Source organism: Vulpes vulpes, chromosome 15 (genome assembly GCF_048418805.1).
Source record: "Vulpes vulpes isolate BD-2025 chromosome 15, VulVul3, whole genome shotgun sequence".
NCBI classification, from domain to species: Eukaryota; Metazoa; Chordata; class Mammalia; order Carnivora; family Canidae; genus Vulpes; species Vulpes vulpes.
The window spans coordinates 89,586,607-89,609,728 of NC_132794.1; the positions used below are offsets into that span (position 1 = coordinate 89,586,607).

The 23,122-nt window shown below is 36.1% G+C and overlaps 1 protein-coding gene across 4 annotated transcripts in view; it reads right to left on the bottom strand.

Moving 5' to 3' along the window:
• HPSE2 (heparanase 2 (inactive)) overlaps window positions 1–23,122 on the bottom strand; it is a 635,705-nt gene that overhangs the window by 601,033 nt on the left and 11,550 nt on the right. The gene's annotated exons all lie outside the window — the stretch shown is intronic.

Below are 23,122 nucleotides of genomic sequence, written 5' to 3' on the forward strand. Positions count from 1 at the left end.
ATCATTTATTTTTTGTTTGTTTCAAGTTTTTCTTCAAATTCTAATTGGTTAATATATACTATAATATTAGTTTCAGGAGTAGAATTTAGAGATTCATCACTTACATATAATACCCAGTGCTCATCACAAGTGCCCTCCTTAATGAGTGATGGTTATTAAGGAGATTTTGATCATTTAAAATATATTTTGAAAACCCTAGAACACAAAAGCACAAAATGTTTTTTAAAGTGATGAGTTGGACTTCATCAAAATTAAAAACTTTCTTTAATGCCCAGCACATTGCCCATCATGTAGTAAGCACTCAATAAATACTACTATCAATTTCTTAGGAGGTTAAGCATACACTTACATGCAATCCTGCAATTCCACTCCCAGGTATTTATCTCAAAGAAATAAAAATATACGTCCATGCAAAGACAGGAATTTTCAAAGCAGTTTTATTCATAATAGCCAAAAACTAAAAAGAACCCATCTTCCATCAGGTGGGAAATGGATACGGAAATTATAGTACATTTGTTCAATGAAAACTACCTACCAATACAAAGAAACAAAAACTACCCATTCATGCAATAACACCAACGAATCTCCAAAGTGTTACACTAACTGAAAGAAGCCCAATTTAAGAGCTATCTATTGCATGGTTTCATTTATTTATTTTTTAAAAATTTTTTTAGAGAGAGACAGAGCACACAAGGAACTGGAGTGGGGGAAGAGGGAGAGAGAGAGAGAGAGAGAGAGAGAGAGAGAGAGAATCCTAAGCAGGCTCCACACACAACACATAAGCCCAATCAGGGCTCAATCTCACAACCCTGAGATTATGACCTAAGACAAAACCAAGAGTCATATGCTCAAACTATTGAGCAACCAAGGTGTTCCTGCATGATTTCATTTAAATAAAATTCTAAGTATAAAATTCTCATGACAAAAAGCACATCAGCAGTTCCTAGAGGAGTAGGGGGCTGACTATAAAGGAGCAAGAAGAAACTTGAGAAATGCTCTATATCATCATATAGAAATGTATAGGACATTGTGGAAATAGTTAAATGAATACATTTGTCAAAACTCATCATCAAATTATACACTTAAAAACTGGCAAATTTTACCTAAGTAATGCAGATCAAAAGGGAGGGGCTATGGAAAAGAAGTGGAAGAAGAGGAAACTTTTTTACAAAATCATTTACAAAGATCATTTGTTCTATCTACTCACAAGGTAATTCCTTACCTAAATTTAATAGAGAGAGCTATAGTACACTTAAAATACCAGAAAACAGTACAATATAATGGAAAAGAGCGAGATTAGTACCTCCCTTATGCTTTAGAACTTCATATAAGGAAAGGCTTAATAAAGTCACTGCAATAAGAGAGAGATTGGGAGTGAAGGAAGGTAGCACACAAATAGGACTTGAAAGGCAGGATAAATCTGGAATTTGAAAAAAAAAGAGCCTTTGGACAAGTGAAATAATTTAAGTATTTCTAGAATATCAAAATGGAAAATTCATTTGTAGAGATGAGAAGCTATTCTTGAGAAAGGCCTCTGAATTCCTTAAGGACTCATATGGACTAGTCTGTGCTCTCTGCTTCCCAGTCCTGAGAAGTGGAAACTCAACATTTCATTCTCTCTGCAAGAGTCCTGTTCTCCCACATGACTTTTCCCCCTTGTAATACAAGAGACATTTAATTAACTTTTCTGCCACATGCAGCTGGCACCAAAGCAAACCAAGCTGTGGGGTGGCTGACCCAGAATTACTGATGAATGTTCAAAGTAAACATGTTTGCAGCCAATCTGGAATGGTATATTTCTAAGAGGACAGAGAGCTCTTACAATTAATTAACTCATCTGGACAAACTGTCCATCCAATGGGAGGTTTTCAGTAATGAGTATCAGACCAGAGATCTTCCTGCAGCTGAGCTTGTTTATCATTCAACAAGGCTACTTCTGCCATGTCTCATGGATAGCTTCATGATTTTTATTTTCACTGGCTTCTGGCTTCTTATATTTATATAAGCAGGCCAAGAAAGCAAAACACACATAAGAGCAAGTTTAAATGTTAGATCTCACATTTCCCCAAAAGGCAGAGATACCTACCTTTCTTTCCTTTTCTACACGTCAGAGTAGACAATTGAGGAGAAAAGGACCCCATGATTGGGAGGAGAGGAGACGGCCTCATTAAAAAGCATGAATTCACTAAGTCATTTTGTCATTGTGTGGAAATTTTAACAAAGTGCTCTCTGCTGCAAAGTCTGATGATTGGATAGTGGGGGCTACACAAAATGACATCAGACCCCCATGAAGACTGCAGCTTAACTCTTAAGTTAGGAAATACCAATATTCGTGTCCTGAAAGAACTTGACCACATGGTACAATTCTATGTCAAGCACGGTTTTTCTCTATTGTTTTGTTTGCCTGTTTGTTTATATTTGCCTATGTAGAACATAATCTCCTGAATGAGCTCTGACTGTAGTGCAGAAGGGAACAGCACAACTCATATGGGTCCTTTTTTGAGATAAGAGACCCCTGAAATATCCTAGAGTGTCTTGCCTCCCTCTGAAATAATCAACCACCCTGCCTGATGGGGAGTTAGTGTTCTCTTAGTCACAGGGAATCCAAGAGATATTCTGGCCAGCATAGGAAGTAGAGTCTCTTCAATCTTCTGAGTAATAGTCTAGACAGATGCTTCTGTTACCATACATGAATCTCCCCCCCACTGCCTGCCTCTCTGTGTAGTCTTTCTAATTTCATTTGGTACAGTTTTCCCTGCCACAGGTCAGCTTTACAGAGCAATCATGTAATGACTCGTCTACATGAAGAGAATAAATATCATTTGTTAAGTACTAAGCTTTGGGCATTGTGTTAATACTTTACATATTGTGTCATTTAACCTAGCATGTCATGACATATGTATCACACTTCATTGCACAATACCCAATGTGGCAGTATGGAATAATAATTAAAAGTACACGTTCTAGAGCCAAACTACCTGAGTTAGATTTTTTTACTTTACCACATATAAGTTGAATAATCTTGGAGAAGTTATGTAACTTCTTCATTCCTTTAGCTGCCACATTTGTAGAGAGAATGAGAATCTATTTCACAGAATTTCTGTGAAGATTAAATGAGGTGCTCAATAAATGTCAGCCATTTTTATTTCTGTGACAAATTTAAAAACTAAGACCTAGCAAGACCAAATGACTTGTCCAAGATCATACAGCTAGAGTTCAAAGTAGGTCTGCCTGACTCAAAAGCCAATGTTCTGGGGCGATCCCTGGGTGGCTCAGTGGTTTAGCGCCTGCCTTCAGCCCACAGTGTGATCCTTGGAGTCCCGGGATCAAGTCCCACATTGGGCTCCCTGCATGGAGCCTGCTTCTCCCTCTGCCTGTGTCTCTGCCTCTCTCTCTCTCTCATGAGAGACACAATCCCTATGTCTCTCATGAATAAATAAAATCTTAAAAAAAAAAAAAGCCAACATCCCTCACTGCTATATCACACTGATGCAAAAACAACAAAAAAAACAAAACAAAACAAAACAAAACAGAAAAACCCCACAACTCAGACCCAGAGTTTCTCAAAGCATGCTTTGTGGAACACTGATCTCATGAAATATATATCTTATCCCTCTTCCGGAGATTCACACTGCATGTTAGATATTAAAAACTCCTTAAAAAAACACTTTGCTTTAACCTAATGTTTCACAAACATATTTGACAAATCATATTTCATAGACATTCAGGATCACTGGGACATCCTTTGCTAAAAACTTAAGGAGCTAACTGATCACAAATAAAATATGGGTAATGTTGGCAAGAATTATTTCAAATGTCCTGACTTCCACAATTAGCATGTACACCAATTATTACCTACAGGTGTAAACTAACTGTATTATAAGAAAGAATAAAATTATGACTTATTTACAGAAAAAAACTAACCCATAAAGCTCAGCTTTTAAGAAGAGAGATCCAGAAATAACAGATTACTTGGTTAAGGCAACAGAGCCAGGAATAGACCCCAGTCTTCTGAATGTAACTGTCTTCTATACCTACTGTCTTCTATCTCTGAAATGGGTTATGTTTACACCAGAGATGTGAGGAGAAAATAATGCAACATCTATGTATCGTTTTAATTTATACCTTCTATTTTTATGGATATGCAATATCAAGACTAATAATTAATGCAATAATATAAGTATATAATTTATAAGTAAACACATTCACAAACAAAATTTGTGGGACTACTCAAAAGCTTTTACTAATGGAATTACACTACCAAAAAGTTGGGAGTTCACTACTTCAATCTCTACACCTAGAGAATGATATGCTGCTGTGACAGAAAGCAACAGAATATCTATAATGTTCCCTGGCAGTATCTTTCAAGTATAGCTCTCCTTTTAAAGACAAAATAGGGAAGAAAAAATTCTCAAGGCCATCCCAAAATTAAAAGAAATTATTTCATCATCATGTTATGTAAATATTTAATGGCATAAAAATCAGTCTTTCTCTATAGTTCTTAAGCAACTGTCAAAAACAAATTTATAAATTAAATAGAAACAAACCAGAAAGATCCTTAAAATTTAAATTTAACATGATGGATGGTGTCACTTTATTGAAATACCAAATCAACATTCATGATCTGATTATAGCTAAGATTTATGGCACAGGTTATGCTTCAGTTTCCTCATGTAGAAAATACAGAAATAAAAATGTAACTTATTAGCTCACAGTTACGGTAAGTTAATGAGCTAATACCTGTAAAATGCACAGTATCTAGTGTATAATAAGCACTCCAAAATAATTATTCTCTATGTTGGCAAATTGAACACCAATAAAAAATAAATTTATTATAAAAAAACAAAATATTAACTATTACCATTATCAGTATCATCATCTTTGTCATTGCCGTCGTCGTCATCATCATCATCATCATCATCATCTTGAATCTGGCATATGCCCTATGGATCATTCAATTCTCCCACAACTTTTCCCTATTGGAACTATTTCAAAATTTTTGTTCCTAGAGCCCTTTCTGCCATGATTTTGAGCTGTTCACGTTACTTATATATTAAGCTAACCCCTGTTCTTTCCCCATAAATCTGAGACAAAGTAGTATGTCTTGACACCAACACAATATTAAAGACCAATAAATAGATAGCAAAATCTTATGGCAGAAGCGTTTATCCAGACGAATTAGAATGTAGCCAGATCCACATATCTATTAGATTATTATTATTATTTTTAAAAGATTACTATTAAGATGAGATATAACATTTTTAAATTCTAGTGAAGAATTCCTGGACACCTGAGAAGACACTGACAATACACATGAACCTCCAAATGTCTTTGGATTCCAGTTAGAGATATACTGTCCCACAGATATATAAGGAGAGATGAACATTTATATTCTGGCTAAGGATGACTGTGTTTTTCATGTTTCCTTACTAACACTGGAATTTGTACATCTCTCCAGGTTAACATTAACATTCAATTTATATGCATTTTATGCATATCTGTCTTTTGTACCAGAAGAGCTCCTTAAAAGCAAGCATTATTATTCATCTCTGAATCACCAGCACTAGCAAATTGCCTTTTCTCCAACACTCGGGAGAATGCCCTACTAACTTTAATAGGTTACAGTAGGAAGAGTACCAAACATGGAGTTCGAACTACCAAGTTCAAGTTCTAACTCTGACCCAACTAATTTCTAAGTCTATTTTTTCTTTTTTTGAAAAAGAGTAAGAGTGCCCCCGACACAGCTATCTGAAAATTAAATGACATCTATGTGTCATTTCCTTAGTAAACAATAACATACCAGATAAATATAACATAGAATTACTAATATAAAATGTGAATCTGCCTAAGGTGAAGTAGATAGAGAGGACGAATCCTTTTCATAAACTCAGAACTACCTGGGCATAACACTACTGAACTATATACTTAAAAGTGGTTAACATAGTAATATTTTCCCTAGGTCACAATAATTTTTAGTAGCTAAAGAGATAGGTTTCTGGAGTAAGAAAAAACTATCAAAAACCGTAACAAAGCCCTGGTTCAAATCTTACTAACCATACCATCTCAAACAATTCACTGTTTTTGAATCTCAGATGTCTCATCATTAAAAGGGGAGTAGTAACTTTCTCTCAGGGTTTTGTAAACATTTAAATAAAACAAACTATAATAAACATTAGCACAGTGTCTGGCACAGAGCAAATGTTTTTAAAAATCAGTTTCCAGGGCACCTGGATGGCTTAGTCAAAACAGCATGAGACTCTTGATCTTGGGATTGTGAGTTCAAGCCCCACATTGGGCGTAGAGATTACTTAAATACATAAAACTTAAAAAGATAATCTTATAGGGGTGCCTGGGTGCCTCAGTTGGTTAAGTACCTGACTCTTGGCTTCAGTTCAGGTCATGATCTCAGGATCATGAGATTAATCCCCACACTGGACTCCATGCTCAGCACAAAATCTGCTTGGGATTCTTTCCCTCTTCCTCTCCCTCCCCTTTTGCCTCTCCCCACTCACATATACACATACTCTCTCTAAAATAAATAAAATAAAATCTTTTAAAATATATATAATCTTATTTTAAAAATCAGTTTCCATCAGTTTGAAATCCTTACTTTCCTCATAATTAGTAAATCTATCCATTTATCAAGTATTAGCTATACATTGTGTGGTTCTTCACCATTTTAAAAGCATGAGGTATGGAAGAAATAAAAGGATAAATAAAAAATATTCCATTCCATTGGATTCCATTTTCAGAGTTTACAATTAAGTTAGGATGCCAAAAATAGTCACAGATAGCACTTTAAACCCCTACTATATTCATATAATAAACTTTAGGGTTTTTATTCTATTGTTATGGTAGAAATCTTTTTTTTCTTGTGGTAAGAACACAACATGAGATCAACCCTCTTAAAATTTTGAGTGTATAATACAGTATTGTTACAGCGGATGTTACACAATGTTGTACAACAGATATCTAGAACTTAATCATCTTGCATAACTCAAACTTTATACACACTGAACAGTAATTCACTAAGTCCCCTTCCCCTTAGTCCCTGACAACCACCATTCTACTCTGCTTCTATGTGTTTGACTATTTCAGATATTTCATAAAAGTGGAATTATATAGTATTTGTCATTCTATCACTGGCTTATTTCACTTAGCATAATGTCCTTAAGGATCATACATGTTATCACATATAGCAGGATTTTTTTCTTTTTTTATCTTGGCTACTGTGAATGATGCTACAATGAATAAAGGAATGCAAATATCTTTTGAGACCTGACTTTAATTTTTTTTATAAATTTTTTAAATTTTTTTTAAATTTTTCTTATAAATTTTTTTTATAAGTGGGGCAGCCCTGGTGGCCCAGCGGTTTAGCACCACCTGCAGCCCAGGGTGTGATCCTGGAGACCTGGGATCGAGTCCCACGTCAGGCTTCCTGCATGGAGCCTGCTTCTCCCTCTGCCTGTGTCTCTGCCTCTCTCTCTCTCTCTCTCTCTCTCTCTCTCTGAATAAATAAATAAATCTTTTTAAAAAAAATACTGAGAAGTGGTACTGCTGGATCATAGGGTATTTGTTTTTTATTTTTTAAGGAATCTCTATATTGTTTTCCATAGTAGCTACAGCATTTTACATTTTCACCAACTGTATGCAAGGGTTTCAATTTTTTACATACTAACACTTGTTATATTTTGTTTATTTGATAAAAGCCATTCTAAAAGGTATGAGGTGATATCTCATTGTGGTTTTGATTTGCATTTCACTTTTTATTAGTAATGTCAAGAATCTTTTCACATACCCAATTAGCCATCTGTTTGTCTTCTGACCACTTGAATGTCTTTGGTAGAAAAATAATTATTCAAGTCCTCTGCTCAGTTTTAATCAGGTTATTTTGTTTTGGTTTTTTGTTTGTTTATGCTATTGAGTTGAAGTAGTTCCTTATACATTTTGGATAAAAACCCCTTATCAGATATATGCTTTACAAATATTTCCTTCCATTCTATAAGATGTCTCTTTACTCTGTTGTTTCCTTTGCTATGCAGAAACTTGTCGTTTCATGTAATCCCTCTCATCTTTTTTTTTTTCTTTTGGTGTCCTATCCAAGAAATCATTGTCAAGACCAATGTCATGAAGCATTCCCCCTATATTTTCTTCTAGGAGTTTTACAGTTTCAGGTCTTATATTTAAATCTCTAACCCATTTTGAGTCGATTTGTGCATGATGTAAGATAAGGATCCAATTTTACCCTTTCCCATATGGATATCTAGTGGATATCTGGTTTTCCCAACACCATTTGTTGAAGAGATTGGCCTTTCCCCATTGTGGATCCTTGGCATCCCTGCTGAAGATCAGTTTACTATATATACTTGGATTTATTTCTGGGGTCTCTATTCTGTTCCACTGGTCTAGAAATTTTTTTAAGATTTTTATTTTATTTATTCATGAGAGATACAGAGAGAGAGAGGCACAAGACATAGGCAGAGGGAGAAGCAGGCTCCCTCTGGGGAGCCTGATATGTTCCACTGTTCTATGTGTCTGTCTTTATGTCAGTACCATACTGCTCTAATAACTGTAGCTTTGTGATATATGTTTTATTTTATTTCCAGTATAGTTAAAATAGTGTTTTATTAGTTTCAGGTTTGCAATATAGTGAGTGATTCAACAATTCCATACATTATCCAGTGCTCAATCACAGGTTCCCTCCTTAATCCCATCACCTATTTCCCCTATTGTCCCACCTATCTCCTCTGAAGTCATATCATGTACCATTTCTGACCACAATTATATGAAACTAGAAATCAACCACAAGAAAAAAATCTGGAAAGACCACAAATACAGGGAGGTAAGTAACATGCTACTAAACAATGAGTGGGTCCACCAAGAAGTCAAAGAACTCAAAAAGAACATGGAAACAAACAAAAACGAAAACACAACAGTACCAAAACTTTGGAATGCAGCAAACACAGTTCTAAAAGGAAATTGTATAGCAACACAGGACTACTTCAAGAAGCAAGAAAAATCTCAAACAACCTAACCTTACACGTAAAGGAGCTAGGAAAAAAAAAAAAAAAAACCAAAACCAGGAAAAAGAAGGAAATAATAAAAATTAGAGCAAAAGTAAATGATATGGAAATTTAAAAAGAAAAAATAGAACAAATCAATGAAATGAGAAGCTGATTCTTTGAAAAGATCAACAAAAGTGATAAGCTCTAGCTGATTCATAAAAAAAAAAAAAGACAAACAGCTCAAATAAAATCACAAATGAAAGGGGAAAAATAACAACCAACACCACAGAAATACAAACAAATGTAAGAAAATATAATGAAAATCTATATGCCAACAAATTAGACAACCTAAAAGAAATGTAATATATTGGGATGCCTGGGTGGCTCAGTGGTTGAGCATCTGCCTTTAGCTCAGAGCATGATCTGAGTCCTGAGTCCCTCATTGGGGTCCCTGTGGGGAGCCTACTTCTCCCTCTATGTCTCTGCCTCTCTCTGTGTCTCTCATGAATAAATAAAATCTTTTAAAAAAAGAAATGTAATATATTTTGTTACATTTATATTACAGATATTTTGAGGTCAAGAGGTGTGATACTTTCAGCTTTGTTTTTCTTTCTCAAGATAATTTTGGCTATTTGGGATCTCTTGTGGTTCCAAATGAATTTTAGGACTGTTTTATCTATTTCACTATAGAAATAGATGTCAAAGTACCGTTGGGATTTGATAGAGATTACATTCTAATTGGATTACATTCAATCTTTAGATCACTTTGGGTAGTATGGGCAACTTAAAGTTTGAAACTTAAACTTAAAAAATTAAGTTTTCCAATCCATGAACACAGGATGTCTTCCCATTTATTTGTGTCTTAATTTCTTTCATCAATGTTTTATACTTTTCAGTCTTTCATCTTTTTAGTTAATTTTATTCCTAAGTATTTTATTCTCTTTGATGCTTTGTAAATGGGATATTTTTCTTGATTTCCTTTTGGATAGTTCATTATTAGTATATAGAAATGCAACTGATTTTTGTATGTTGATTTTGTATCCTGCAACTTTACTGAATTCATGTATTAGTTGTAAGATGGTAAATTTTATGTTATGTGTTTTTTACCACAATTTTTAAAAATCCTACCTGAGCAAAGAGTGACTCGTTACTATTAATCACTGACTTATTAAAATGTGTTCAGTATGTAGCAAAGTAATATAGGCACCTAGAAAACTAGTGTCCAACATTTTATAAATAATTCCTTGCCCCTATAATCACATTTTTCTTTTTTCTTTTTTTTAAGATTTTATTTATTTATTCATGAGAGACAAACACAGAGAGAGAGAGGCAGAGACACAGGCAGAGGAAGAAGCAGGCTCCATGCAGGGAGCCTGATGTGGGACTCGATCCCAGGTCTCCAGAATCACACCCTGGGCCCAAGGCAGCACTAAACCACTATTCCACTGGGGCTACCCATATAATCACATTTTTCTTTAGGAGTTTCAAAAATATTGTACTGTTCATTTTTAGCTGGAATACTGATGCTCCCCACATATCTGCTGGAGATGTACCTTGAAATATTTTACTAGATATAACAGAGCTTTAGAATCAAAGTGATCTGAATTCCTGTCCTAGTTCTGTCACTTACTAGCTGTACAATCTTGAACAAGTTAAACATTTCTAAGCCTGAGCTTCCTCATGTGTACAATAATAAAAATGTTTCTTACACCTCATAAAATGGTTATGAAAATTAAGTAAAATAGTAGGTATCATGTGGATAAAACATCTGACTCATATTAAATGTTTAATAAAAGTCATTAGTAATAAACAGGCATAGAAAAAGAAGGAGACAGAGGAGGAGAAGAGGTAGTGGGAGAAGGAATAGGAGAACTGGGACATCCACTCACACATCTAGTCTCTATTAAGCAAGAACATATAACTGTAGCACAACAGAGTAGATTTAACAGTGCAGATTAGCTACAGGAAAGAAAATATCCCCTACAGGTTAACTGGATTCATACCTATCTGTCACATAGATATTTTATAAATGTCTGAGAAAGGCTGAAATACAAAAGTGTTTTCTGCCCATATACTAATAATACTTGGAAAACATTTTTTTAACCCCATCCTCATCCATTTTTTTAACCTCATCCAATTTGGCTTTATTTGCCTTTAGGGAGAGAAATCAGGTTAAATGAATGAATGAATAAATGAAGATATACATACATACATAAATAGTGGAAAGGGGGATTATTTCCAGTTGAACTCACAGAGCCAAAAACCTGCTCTGCACTCACTAAATTTTTAAAAATTAAGTTTGACTCATGCCAATGCTATTAATCCCTCAGTTTATAGCACTCTTTGATCCCAGTTACTCTCAAAAAAAAAAAAAAAAAAAAAAAAAACGAAACCCCCACCCCTCTCTCTTTCATGTTTGAACTGGAACACAAATTAATTGCAAAGGATACTACCCATATCAAATCAATTACCATGTTCTGTCAATTTTCTTTGTAATGACTCCCTAACTATATTTTTTTCTTTCCCACTGCTGCTTCATTAATGTAATCTGTTTTCATCTCACTCCTGGATATCTTCACTAAGCCTGTCATTGGTCCCTCTGCAGTTAGAAATCTACAACTGTTTATATTCTGTCCTGTGAGGAACCATGAGATAAATCTCCCTAAAATATCACACCTAATTTTCCTAGTTACAATCATTCCTTGATTCTCTATTTCCTAAAGGATAAAATCCAAACCCCTTAACTTAACTCTCAAGTTTACTATCAGATTGCCCTCCATAATTTGATCCTAAACTCCAATCCAACTTCACCTCTCAAAGAAAGCCTTTTACAACTGGTTCCCAAATGGCCTTCGTATATTGGAAATGGGACTGCCCCAATGGCACATGATTATTATCTTTAGTTCATCAATCCCCAAACATTCAGTAGTTTTTGAAACAAACAAAAGATAAAGAGCATCCCTTCATTTCTAAATACTCCTATAACTAAAAACTGTAGAAAAGGGATCAAAGATTCATATATGCATAAAACAAAATCTACCCTGTATTTCTTCATTCCCCCCAAATTTTACTTCTCAGATTATGCTCACAGTTATTTTCAGAAACCTTTGACTTCCAAAAAATCAAAACTGTCAGAAGATGACCATGACATTGGTCTCCATGGTGGTAACTCATCAGCCTACCAACGTCATCAAGATTTTACAACACTCATTTCCATGCCTTTACCACAGCCCCTCATGTACAGCAAATGAGATCACTGGGGGAGCAAGCCAGGGGCTGGAAATAGTGGAGGAAATCAGCTGCCAGGCTGGGGACAGAATCTAGGAATTCTACTCTCTCGTCATATCCAATTACTAAAAATTGTCCATTTAGCTTTTGTCTGTTTTCAGTTTTTCCCCATACTTCTTTCCTTTTGAATAAACAAACTAGCTCTAAGACAGCAAGACTCTCAAGTTGTAAGACTCCTTCTTCACATGCAAGCTGCAGCTCCTCAAGACCTCTATTTTCTACATGTGAATATTTAAATATATTAAACTTAAACATTCTCTGCAGACTAGAGGGCTCCCTTGGTTAATGCTGATTGCAAATGCAGATACAGAAACAACTCCTAGAAAGACAACTACACTCCAGTTACAGGAGTTAAAGACTTGTTTTCCATTGTAATGGATTCCAGACCACCATAACCTAACCTATTCATTATTCTTTCAACAAATATTATTGAGCACATACTATATTCAGACCCACTATAATACAGTGATTTTTTTTTTTTATGATAGTCACACACACAGAGAGAGAGAGAGGCAGAGACACAGGCAGAGGGAGAAGCAGGCTCCATGCACCGGGAGCCCAACGTGGGATTCGATCCCGGGTCTCCAGGATCGCGCCCTGGGCCAAAGGCAGGCACCAAACCGCTGCGCCACCCAGGGGTCCCTAATACAGTGATTTTTAAAACACCACCATACATTCAAGGGCAGAGATACAAGGGAGAGGTCCAGACTACCATGAAGTGTGGAGTGAGTCATCCTTAGGCATCATTATTTTATTGTAAGAAGATCATTTGTCCCTCTCTGGCTTTTAAATGTTGTACGAGTGTGTTTAAAACAAGAATTCAATACAAGTAAGTAAGCATTTTTGACCATACACTACGGATCATTGAACTAGATATTATAAGATTCTAAAAAGGATTGGGAATAGCCATGTATTGTTGAAAAAAAAACATAGATTAACTTCACTTTCCTCATCTTTAAATGAGGATATTTGGAAAATCTCTGAGGAATAAATGAGATGTAATATAAAGTACCTTGCAGAGGGCAGGTGCTCAAGAACTGTTTATTCTTTCTTTCAAAGAAATTAGGGCACTGACACCAATTAAGAGGTTACCATTTTAGTAAAAGGCCTAAAAGAGTAAGATCGACAATAAGAACAAAGGGAAAGTGAGAAATACCAAATGCAAAAAAAGACAGTTGGCATTACATCAAAAAGGCTTCATTTTACACATGAACTAAAAGAAATATTCTTTTAGGAACAAACAAAATGTGATATATCCATACAGTGGGATATTATTCAGCAATACAAAGCTATAAGTACTAATATAGCTACAATAAGGATAAGCCTTAGAAACATTATGCTATTCCCCACAAATATCAGAAAGGGAGACAGAACATAAAGACTCCTAACTCTGGGAAACGAACTAGGGGTGGTGGAAGGGGAGGAGGGCAGGGGGTGGGGGTGAATGGGTGATGGGCACTGGGGGGGGCACTTGACAGGATGAGCACTGGGTGTTATTCTGTATGTTGGTAAATTGAACACCAATAAAAAATAAATTTATTAAAAAAAAAAAAAGAAACATTATGCTAAGCTAAAGAAATCAGTCCCAGGGACGCCTGGGTGGCTCAGCAGTTGGGCGTCTGCCTTCTGCTCAGGGTGTGATCCCAGGTCCGGGGTCAAGTGCCACATCAAGTCCAGCATCAGGCTCCCTGTGAGGAGCCTGTTTCTCTCTCTATGTCTCTGCTTCTCTCTGTGTGCCTCCCATGAATAAATAAATAAGGGATCCCCAAACCTCAGCGGTTTGGCGCCTGCCTTGGACCCAGGGCGTGATCCCGGAATCCCGGGATCGAGTCCCGGGATCGTCCCGCATTGGGCTCTCTGCATGGAGCCTGCCTCTCCCTCTAACTGTGTTTCTGCCTCTCTCTCTCTGTGTGTCTCTCATGAATAAATAAATAAGATCTTTAAAAAATAAATAAATATTTTAATAAATAAAAATAAATCAGTCCCAAAGAACCACATATTATATAATTCTGTTCATATGAAATATCCAGAATAGGCAAACACAAAGATAATAAAGATATATTAGTGGTTGCCTCGAGTAGAGGAGGAGGGGGGCCAGGGGGAGATAATTAAGCAGTGCAAGGTTTCCTATTAGAGTGATTAAAATGCTCTAAAATTGATTGTGGTAATGATTGCACAACCCTGTGAATATACTAAAAGCCATTGAAGTATATCCTATAAATGGTATGTGAATCATACTGAATGCAAACTGTATCTCAATGAGAGTGTTTTTTTAAAAGATTAAACGAAAATAAAATAAAATTAAATTAAATTAAATAAAAAGATTAAATGAGAAATGCCTATAGTACCTTGGTAGAACTCAATAAATGTAGTGTAGGTTGATAACGTTACTGATTACTGTTTCCAGAGGAAAATACACTTACTGTCTATTTTTTTATGCATGCTATTGATGATAATTGCCTAGACCCTTAATCTCAAAATTATAAAGCCATTCTGTAATATAGAAACAACTTAAGAAATCTCAGCATGGTCTAATAACCTAAATTCTTATAAACATTTACAACAACCAGAAATAACAACAGTAAATTTGTCTGGTGATACCGATGAAGTTGTTCTCAGGTACTTCAGGTAAACTTTACTGCTTCTTCCTCTGTAATTTGTCTATTCATCTTTATATTATCATTATCTATTGTATATGTTATTTTTTCCTACTAAGTCTTAAGTTCTATCAGAAGAAAAACTATATATATCCCAATCATTTTTGTATCCTTTGGGAGATTGCAATACTACTACATAGAAGGTACTTAATAAATCTTTACTGAATGAACATTTAACTGAAAATTCAAGGATTTCTTGTAAATTATCATCTATCTAAACTCCTGTTTCAAAAAGAGTTTTGAAAGCTGACCAACTTAGCAATTACACCCAGTATTCCTACCTAAAATGTGAAAATGCCTTAACGACTAGTTTTGTCACAGACCTGAAGTTCCAAGGGCTCTCAAGAACATGGAAATATTCTCAAACAGGTCATTTAGCCCTGGGAAAACACTGAAAAGTTCATATAATCAGCCCATGATCTCTGCCATCATCACTAAAGTAAAATGGATGAGAAGGCCTTCCCAGCTCCTCATCCTGCTACTGCCTTTCGGTGAACATTTTCTGCATCTGGCTACCATAGGCAGTAATATTAATAATTAGCAGAAAAGCCTTGCTACTCTAAGTATGGTCCCCAAACTAGCAGCACGGGCAAGACCTAGGAGTCTTTTAGAAATGCAGAATCTCATTTTTAACTAGATCCCCAGGTGACTTGCGTTCCATGTTAGAATTTAGGCATCACTACAGTAGAGCTGGCTATGCCAGGGCTCTAGAGTCAGACTGCCTAGGTTTGAACTCCACAACAGACCAGAAAGGGTACCTTAGGCAAATCACTTCACCCAGAGGTTCTTACCATGTTGTGCACTTTAGAAGTACCTGAAGAGATTTTTAAAAATCACAATGCCTTAGCCTCTCCCCAGGGATTGATTTAATTAGTCTAGGACCTGATATTTTTAAAGCTCCTCTACTAATTCTATAGTGCAGCCAGAATTGAGAACCACTGACTAACATCTCTAGGTTTCATTTAAATGGGACAGTTAAGAGTATCTGCATCAGGGGGTGTGAGAGAAAAAAATCTGATCATCTTTGAAAAGCTTTTGGCCCAGTACCTAGAATGTGTAAGTACTCAATAATCAGTAGTTATTATCATCATACCTGGAAATTTGAAAAATGAATTGTTCCGGAGAAAGAATAAAAAAGAACAGGCTCAAATGTCTGGCCCCATCCTACAGGGAAGGTACCTGCCAAACTCAAGAGGCTCCAAAGAAAGGACACAATCAAAGAATGCATTATCCCCAGGATGAGTGTTTCCTAGCAGCAAACTGTTGATTGAATGAAGCTTCAAGGAAACTATAGTGTGTCAGGGAAGGGGTAAGCCATCTCTGCAAGGTGTCGGAAAAGGCCAGCACCCTCACTTGGAATGTATTGCGGGAGGGTGGGGGAGCACTGTTTCAGCAGTTCTGTAAGACAGGAAATCCCCCTACCACACCTCCCTGATTTACACGGATTCCTGATACACACCACATGTGTCCTCAACTCTCTTTCTCCCTCCCCCCAAGTTTTCAATCATTCTGTTCCACATTTAGGTGATGAAAGCTTAAAACCTGTGGTTATAACTTCTACGAGAAATTTCATTTTGAAAGCTTGCTAAATTTCAACTTTATTGCCATGAGGAAAACAGAAGAAACAAAAGACCTCAGTCATCTACTAACACAAAAACCCCTAGTGAAGACATTTAATAAGTGTAAGTTTTCTGTTGTGAGTTGTTGAAAATCCTGACCTTTGGACTGGGGTGCCATTCATTTGCTTCTACAAATGGTCTATGAAACAATAGCATTTACTTGTGTAATGGTTTTAGGTTACGTGTTTAGTTTCACCTGTGGATTTTAACTTGGCTCAGCCTGGCCTGGAGTTCCTTTTGAATCTTACATCTCACTGGATTTAACCTGAGTCTACTCTTCCAAAGGGATTCACAATGGCCGGGCAAATAATTCAAAATCTGTCTTTTCAACAATTGCAAGGAAATAAACACCCAGACGAAAACAGCATACCTGTTAAGGCACTGAGAGATACATATAGATTTATTTCAAAAGTGATTACAAAGATTTTTTTTTTAATTGTGCATGGTTTGGTAACTATTAACACCAAAAAGCTCATGTTCTATTTCTAACTTCTCTGCCTACTTACTATGGGCCTCCTCAGGGTAAATGAAACAGACTCCTCCACCCTTTCACTGAGTGCACTGTAATAGCTAATGAATGTCTACATTGAAAAGGCTTTTCAATTTTTTGCTGGAAGTCTCCTCAGAGATATGGGCATCCCACAGAGTGCTCTCAAAGTCCCCTGGTCCCATTCTCTGGATTATTTCTAAACTTACCCTGGGTTTGGATCTGGTCTAAAGGGAGTCTAGGATTCAGGTGCTGTATCTCCAGTAATAGCATTCTGTGGCCTGTCCACCGTGTTGTCAATGAAGAACGGTTCAAAAAGACACAAGAACCCAGGACTAAACTGGACCCCAGCACACCTTCAAGCAAACACACCCTCTCACAAAAGTCATAGACCCATTCTAGCCTCCCAGAGAATTTGCTGCAGAGTGACCCAATCATGGAAGAATACTAGTGCCCATGTGGCTCACTGTAGTGCAGTGAGGGACTATCATTAGCTGTGATACCTTATTTAAGAGTATCAGGCTTGAAGGTAGAGGTGCTGAATTCTAATTCCAGCTCTTCTACTTAAAAGCTATGTAACTTTGAACAACTTCCCTGAGTCTGTTTTCTTATTTATAAAATGGAAATGACAAAATTTTAAATAAACCTATTATACACAGTCCTTACTAAGGATCAGAGGTGTTTTAATAATCTTTAAAGAGAGAATTACAGATGTAAAATGTAATGATTTTTCTCTTGTAAACAAGAGATTAGGGAGGTCTTCAAAAATGGCTACCTGTTCCTAGCAAAACATTATTCCAGGTCTTCATAAATCTCACTTCTTTGGCTAACTAATATTCAAATTCACAGAGCAACTTTAATGAGATGAGTGACATTCAAAGAAAATCAAGAAATCCTCAGCTAGGATTTCTTTTAAATCACACAGTGATATAATATTTGAACAAAAGCTCAAAATATTTTGAGTGTCACTTTCCATCTGTATCCAAAACCTCACAAAGCACTTATTTCACTAAATGAAACCACACTTTGACTCGCGGAATTAGTTTTGCTGTGACTGTTTTCTTGACATTTATTCAAAGAATGTATTATAACTAAAAGGATTAAAATGGATAAGGGTATTTAAAACGACATTAGTGGAAAATAAATAATTTAGATCAAGTTCCAATATGGAGAAAGAAATATGACACTACAGCACTGCTTTGTTTGAAATTATGGACAAATACCAAACAGAAGTTCTTGCAAAAAAGTACCAATGAAAGAACTAAAGAGAATAGTTAAATTTCAGCTCATCCACGTATGGATCATTTACTCACTAAAAAACTGACCATAATTACTGACTAAAAGATTATCTAGATAAGCAAGTTGTACAGTATGATCCCAATTATATATTTAAAAGTTTATATACAACTGTATACATAGATAAAGGTCTGGGGCAGCTTGGGTGGCTCAGTAGTTTAGCACCACCTTCAGCCCAGGGCATGATCCTAGAGACCTGGGATCTAGTCCCATGTCGGGCTCCCTGCATGGAGTCTGCTTCTCCCTCTGCCTATGTCTCTGCCCCTCTCTCTCTCTCTCTCTCTCTGTTTCTCATGAATAAATAAATAAAATCTTAAAAAACAAAGGTCTGAAGAGATACATGCCAAACTATTAAGAGTGATTATATCTATAAAGTGGGATTGGGGGTGATTTGATATATGTATTATTGAATTTATACTAGTGAGCCTGCATTATATTGGTAATTAATAAAATAAATAAAAGCATAATCTTTAAAAATAAAAATATGAATTAAGAAGTTAAGCATTCACTAGAAATATCCTATTTTCAAAAAAAAGCAGAAACGATGAATGAAAGAAAGCTTATTCCCTTTAGTGTATTAAGCTACCAAATAAATGGCAAATTATTAGCCAACAAGTATGTGATGAAGAGCTACTATGCCAAAGGCACTCTACTAGATATTATAGAGACTACAGAAATGATACAATCACTACTCTTACAATGACCTATAATCTAAGGGTAGAACCAAGTCTACATGAACATACACAAAAAGATACATGAGAAGATAACACAAAATATGAAAATAGCAAAGAAGTGATTTTTAGATAATAAATGCCTTAGAAATTCAGGCTTGATGAATGTTTCATGAGTAAATTCATTAATTAAACCACTTTGAGCTGAGATGGTAAAGAATTCATAGAGAAGGAGGACAAATGTAAGCAGGGTTTTGCAAGGTAGAAAGACTTGAGAAATGGGTAGAAAATGGGCCAACACATGATGGAGTGGGGGATCAAAGGGCTAGAAATGCTGGCAGAGAGAGTACAAGCGAACCCTCAAGGGCCTTGGAAAGCTGAAGGAGAGTGAAAACTTGAATAAGCAGACAAAAGAGATCTCTGAAGGTTTCTAGCTGGGCAGACAGTAGAGCTTCAGAAAGATTAATCAGGCAGCAGGATAGAGAGGACAGAGACATGGAACTCAGGTCTCAGAGAGAGGTGATAGAAGGAGGAAATAAATGACAAAACTAGATGGAAACAGCCACAAAGGAAATAATACTTTTCACGTAGCCCTATTCTCAAACTTCCAAATCAGACTCAAGCTAATATAAACCCCTAGTGGAATGGAAAGACCTTTGAAGCTGTCTTGGTAGAAGAATGAAGAACCTGGTGCTGTTATGCTGTAAGAGGGACAGTGACAATGACTAACTTCAGAGTGAGAATGTCTTCCAATCACAGCTCTGCCACTTAACAACAGAGTTACTTAAATCACCCCTGAGACTTTGTGCAGAATATTTAAACCTCTTTGTTTGTTGGTTTCTTCATTTTAAGTGGCTATAAAAGTGTTCTCCACTTGAATTTAAAAATCTCAATTCAAAGAGAAAGACAGGGAAGGAGGTTAGAAAGGAAGAATTTTCTTGAAACCTCATCCCTATCAGTTTTCTTTACCATTCACAGGGTTTCACTGGGCTTAGAACTGAAGGCAGAGTATGGGTCCATTTGTAAATATAAAATAAGGTAATCCTGGGGTGCCAGGGTGGCTCAGATTGTTAAAGCTCTGCCTTCAGCTCAGGTCATGATCTCCAGGTCCTAGATCAAGCCTCATACCCTTGTCCATTGGGCAACCTGCTCAGCAGGGAGTCTACTTCTCCTTCTCCCTTTGCCTCACCGCCCACCACCCCACTTGTTCTCTCTCAAATGGATTTAAAAAAATCTTTTTAAAAAAAAATAAGGTAATTCTAAAATTGCCCAACAATTAGTTTATAACTTTCCAACAACTTTTTAAAATATACTTAATTTTCTGGTTTTTATCCTGCTATTTCCCTTATATCAATAACATTGCTGATCCATTTCTATTAATCTCTTCAATGTATCCACTTCTGAATATACCTCCTTCCCAGAGAAACTAGTAAGTTTTACTCCCCATTAGATCAGTTGTTGTTCTATTCCTTCAATACATTCTAAAAATGTGACAACCATCTTTCATTTTTCATGTGTCTTTCTGTGATTATTCTTTTGTGGTTTTACCTAACAACTAGCTTGTGTTCTAATTCACAAGATTTTCATTATCCTTGTGGGAAGGCCTGGAGCACACATATTTTTAATGTTCTACAATGTTTAATATACGGCTTCTGAGGGCCAGATAGGTGAACGGATGAATAAATAAAATAATGAATGAATCAAAGACAGGATCCCTCTCCTACCTAAGCATGGTAAAGAGAGAACAGAACTGGGTTCTAATCTTGATTCTTTCAACTGCCCATCTTTATGACCTTGAGCAAGTCACATGTCTTTTCTGAGTCTCGGGTTCTTCATACACATACACAATGTTTCTCATCAGCTTGATTTAGGAATTAAATGAGATAACATGTAAAGCATAGTAAGAGGTCAGCAAACAGTAGCTATTATTAGCATTATTATTATATACCCTTAAGACTCGGTCAAGAGCCCTCCTCCTAGGCACCTGTCCTGACTACTCCAACTCTCAATCTCCTTCTCTCAACTCCTAGAGTCCTTACAGCTTGTTCTACATGATATTACATTTGAATATACCCTATCTTGTTCTTGTTGTTATTATTTTTTGCATGTCTTATGTGTCTGAAAAGATTTTTAAGTCTGCAGGTTTAATAACTGACGTCATTGAGTCTCTGCTCTACAAGTTATTAGCTGAGTGGTCTTGAGCAAGTTACTTAACCATTCTGTGCCTTGGTTTCCCCATTTGTCAAGTGAGGAAAACAGTACTTTTCTCATGGGTTGATAAAGAATTAAATGTCCTAGCGCATGTAAATTGTTTAAAATAGTACTTGGCACATAATAAGCACTCAATAATGTTAAGTAATATTATTATTATATTATTACTATTATTAAGCTACAGAAAAACAGCCATTCTTATTTCAGAAATAATACCCCATATCTGGGCAGTTAACCTTTTCCCAGATTTCCGATCTCACCTTCCAACCTTCTTGGCATTTTTGCCTTTCCAGAGCAAGTGAAAATAAGGTACTGGTTTAATCCCCAACAACACAAAGATCCCCAATACAAACATATAGATACAGATATGCACACCATCTTTTCTCTATGCAGCTTATATTTTTTACTCTTTATTCTCTGCCATAAAGAAAGCAAAACACATGCATTAAAGTTTCTAAATAACATAAATATTTTGCTTGACTTAAGGCACCTGTTCCACGCAGTGTGTTGATAGTTATCTCTATATGGATTTTCATCGATGTCAATGCTAGTGTGTTTTAATTGTAAATTCCTAAAGACAAAAATGATGTCCACTTAAGTCAATCAAACAAATTCTGGGGCACTTGGACTAAATTAGATGGAGTATTCAGAGAAGAATCTCACAAAAATTCAGAGAATGAGGAGGGACGAATGCAGACGGGTTTAGCAGGAGGTTTAGTGGGAGAGGAGACGGGTACAACTTTGAAGGACAAATAAAATTTTGAATTTTAGAAGGAAGATGAATGTTCAGGGTGAATGATATAAGCAAAGTGGAGAGACTAAGAAAAGATTAATCTGACTGAAGTAGAAAGATAATATTGGAGACTACTATGAAATGTTACAAATGTGTAAGACCAGAACACTTGAGACTGCTTTATTTTCATGCTTTATTCCTCTTGGCATCCCCAACATCTAGCACTAAGCTTGGCATATAGTTTATAATCAAATTTTGATTAAATTAAGCAAAATTACACTGTTTTTCACTATACTAAAGTGAAGAAAACTGACAGAACTGAATATCACTCAATAAATCATGAAACCGAAGGACATCAGAGTTCAACAAGGTATCTATGCCTTACACAGCACTACCCAATAATCCAGAAATATGTATTTATTCTGACTATATCACCATCCACAGACAAGTGCAAGAAATAAAACACACCAAATTCATGCTCATATATTCTCTCTTACACAAACACACATGCATGCGCACACACACACATACTCTCAGTGTCCCTAATCCACTGCCACACAGACTAAGATAACTAAAAACTTGAGTAAGGAATTAAGGAGCACCAAAGTTAAGACCCTTAACATCTAATCCATTTCGATGAAGGATTCTCAGAAAACGCTCCTGACTCCAAGTAATTGGCAGCCTGATCAGGCCCAGGGAACCATGAAAGAAATTTCTTTTCTTCTATGAGGTACTCATCCCACCAGGAGGGCTTGGGAGAAAATGAGAGAGAATTTAAACTCATTTGGCAAGGAAAGTAATATTTGGTATTGGCAACAGCAGCATAATCATATTGTACAGGAATACACAACATCTATGGATTGACCAGGTGATAGATTATACAGATGTGATTGTGAATCTAAGGTTTATTTACTGGATCTTCTGACTCACTGAAATTAATTAAGCCCCCTCTACCCATAATAGACCCAGAGTTTCCTGATCTCTACCACTTCCAACACTCTACAGCACTCTACACAATGACTAAATGACAGAACGATTGTATCTTTGAGATAGCATATTCAAATTCACAAGATACAGTGAGCTGCAACTAACATCAGGACTTGGGTACCAAATTTTAAACTTTACAGAAAAGTCATCCATTCTGTTTCTAAACGG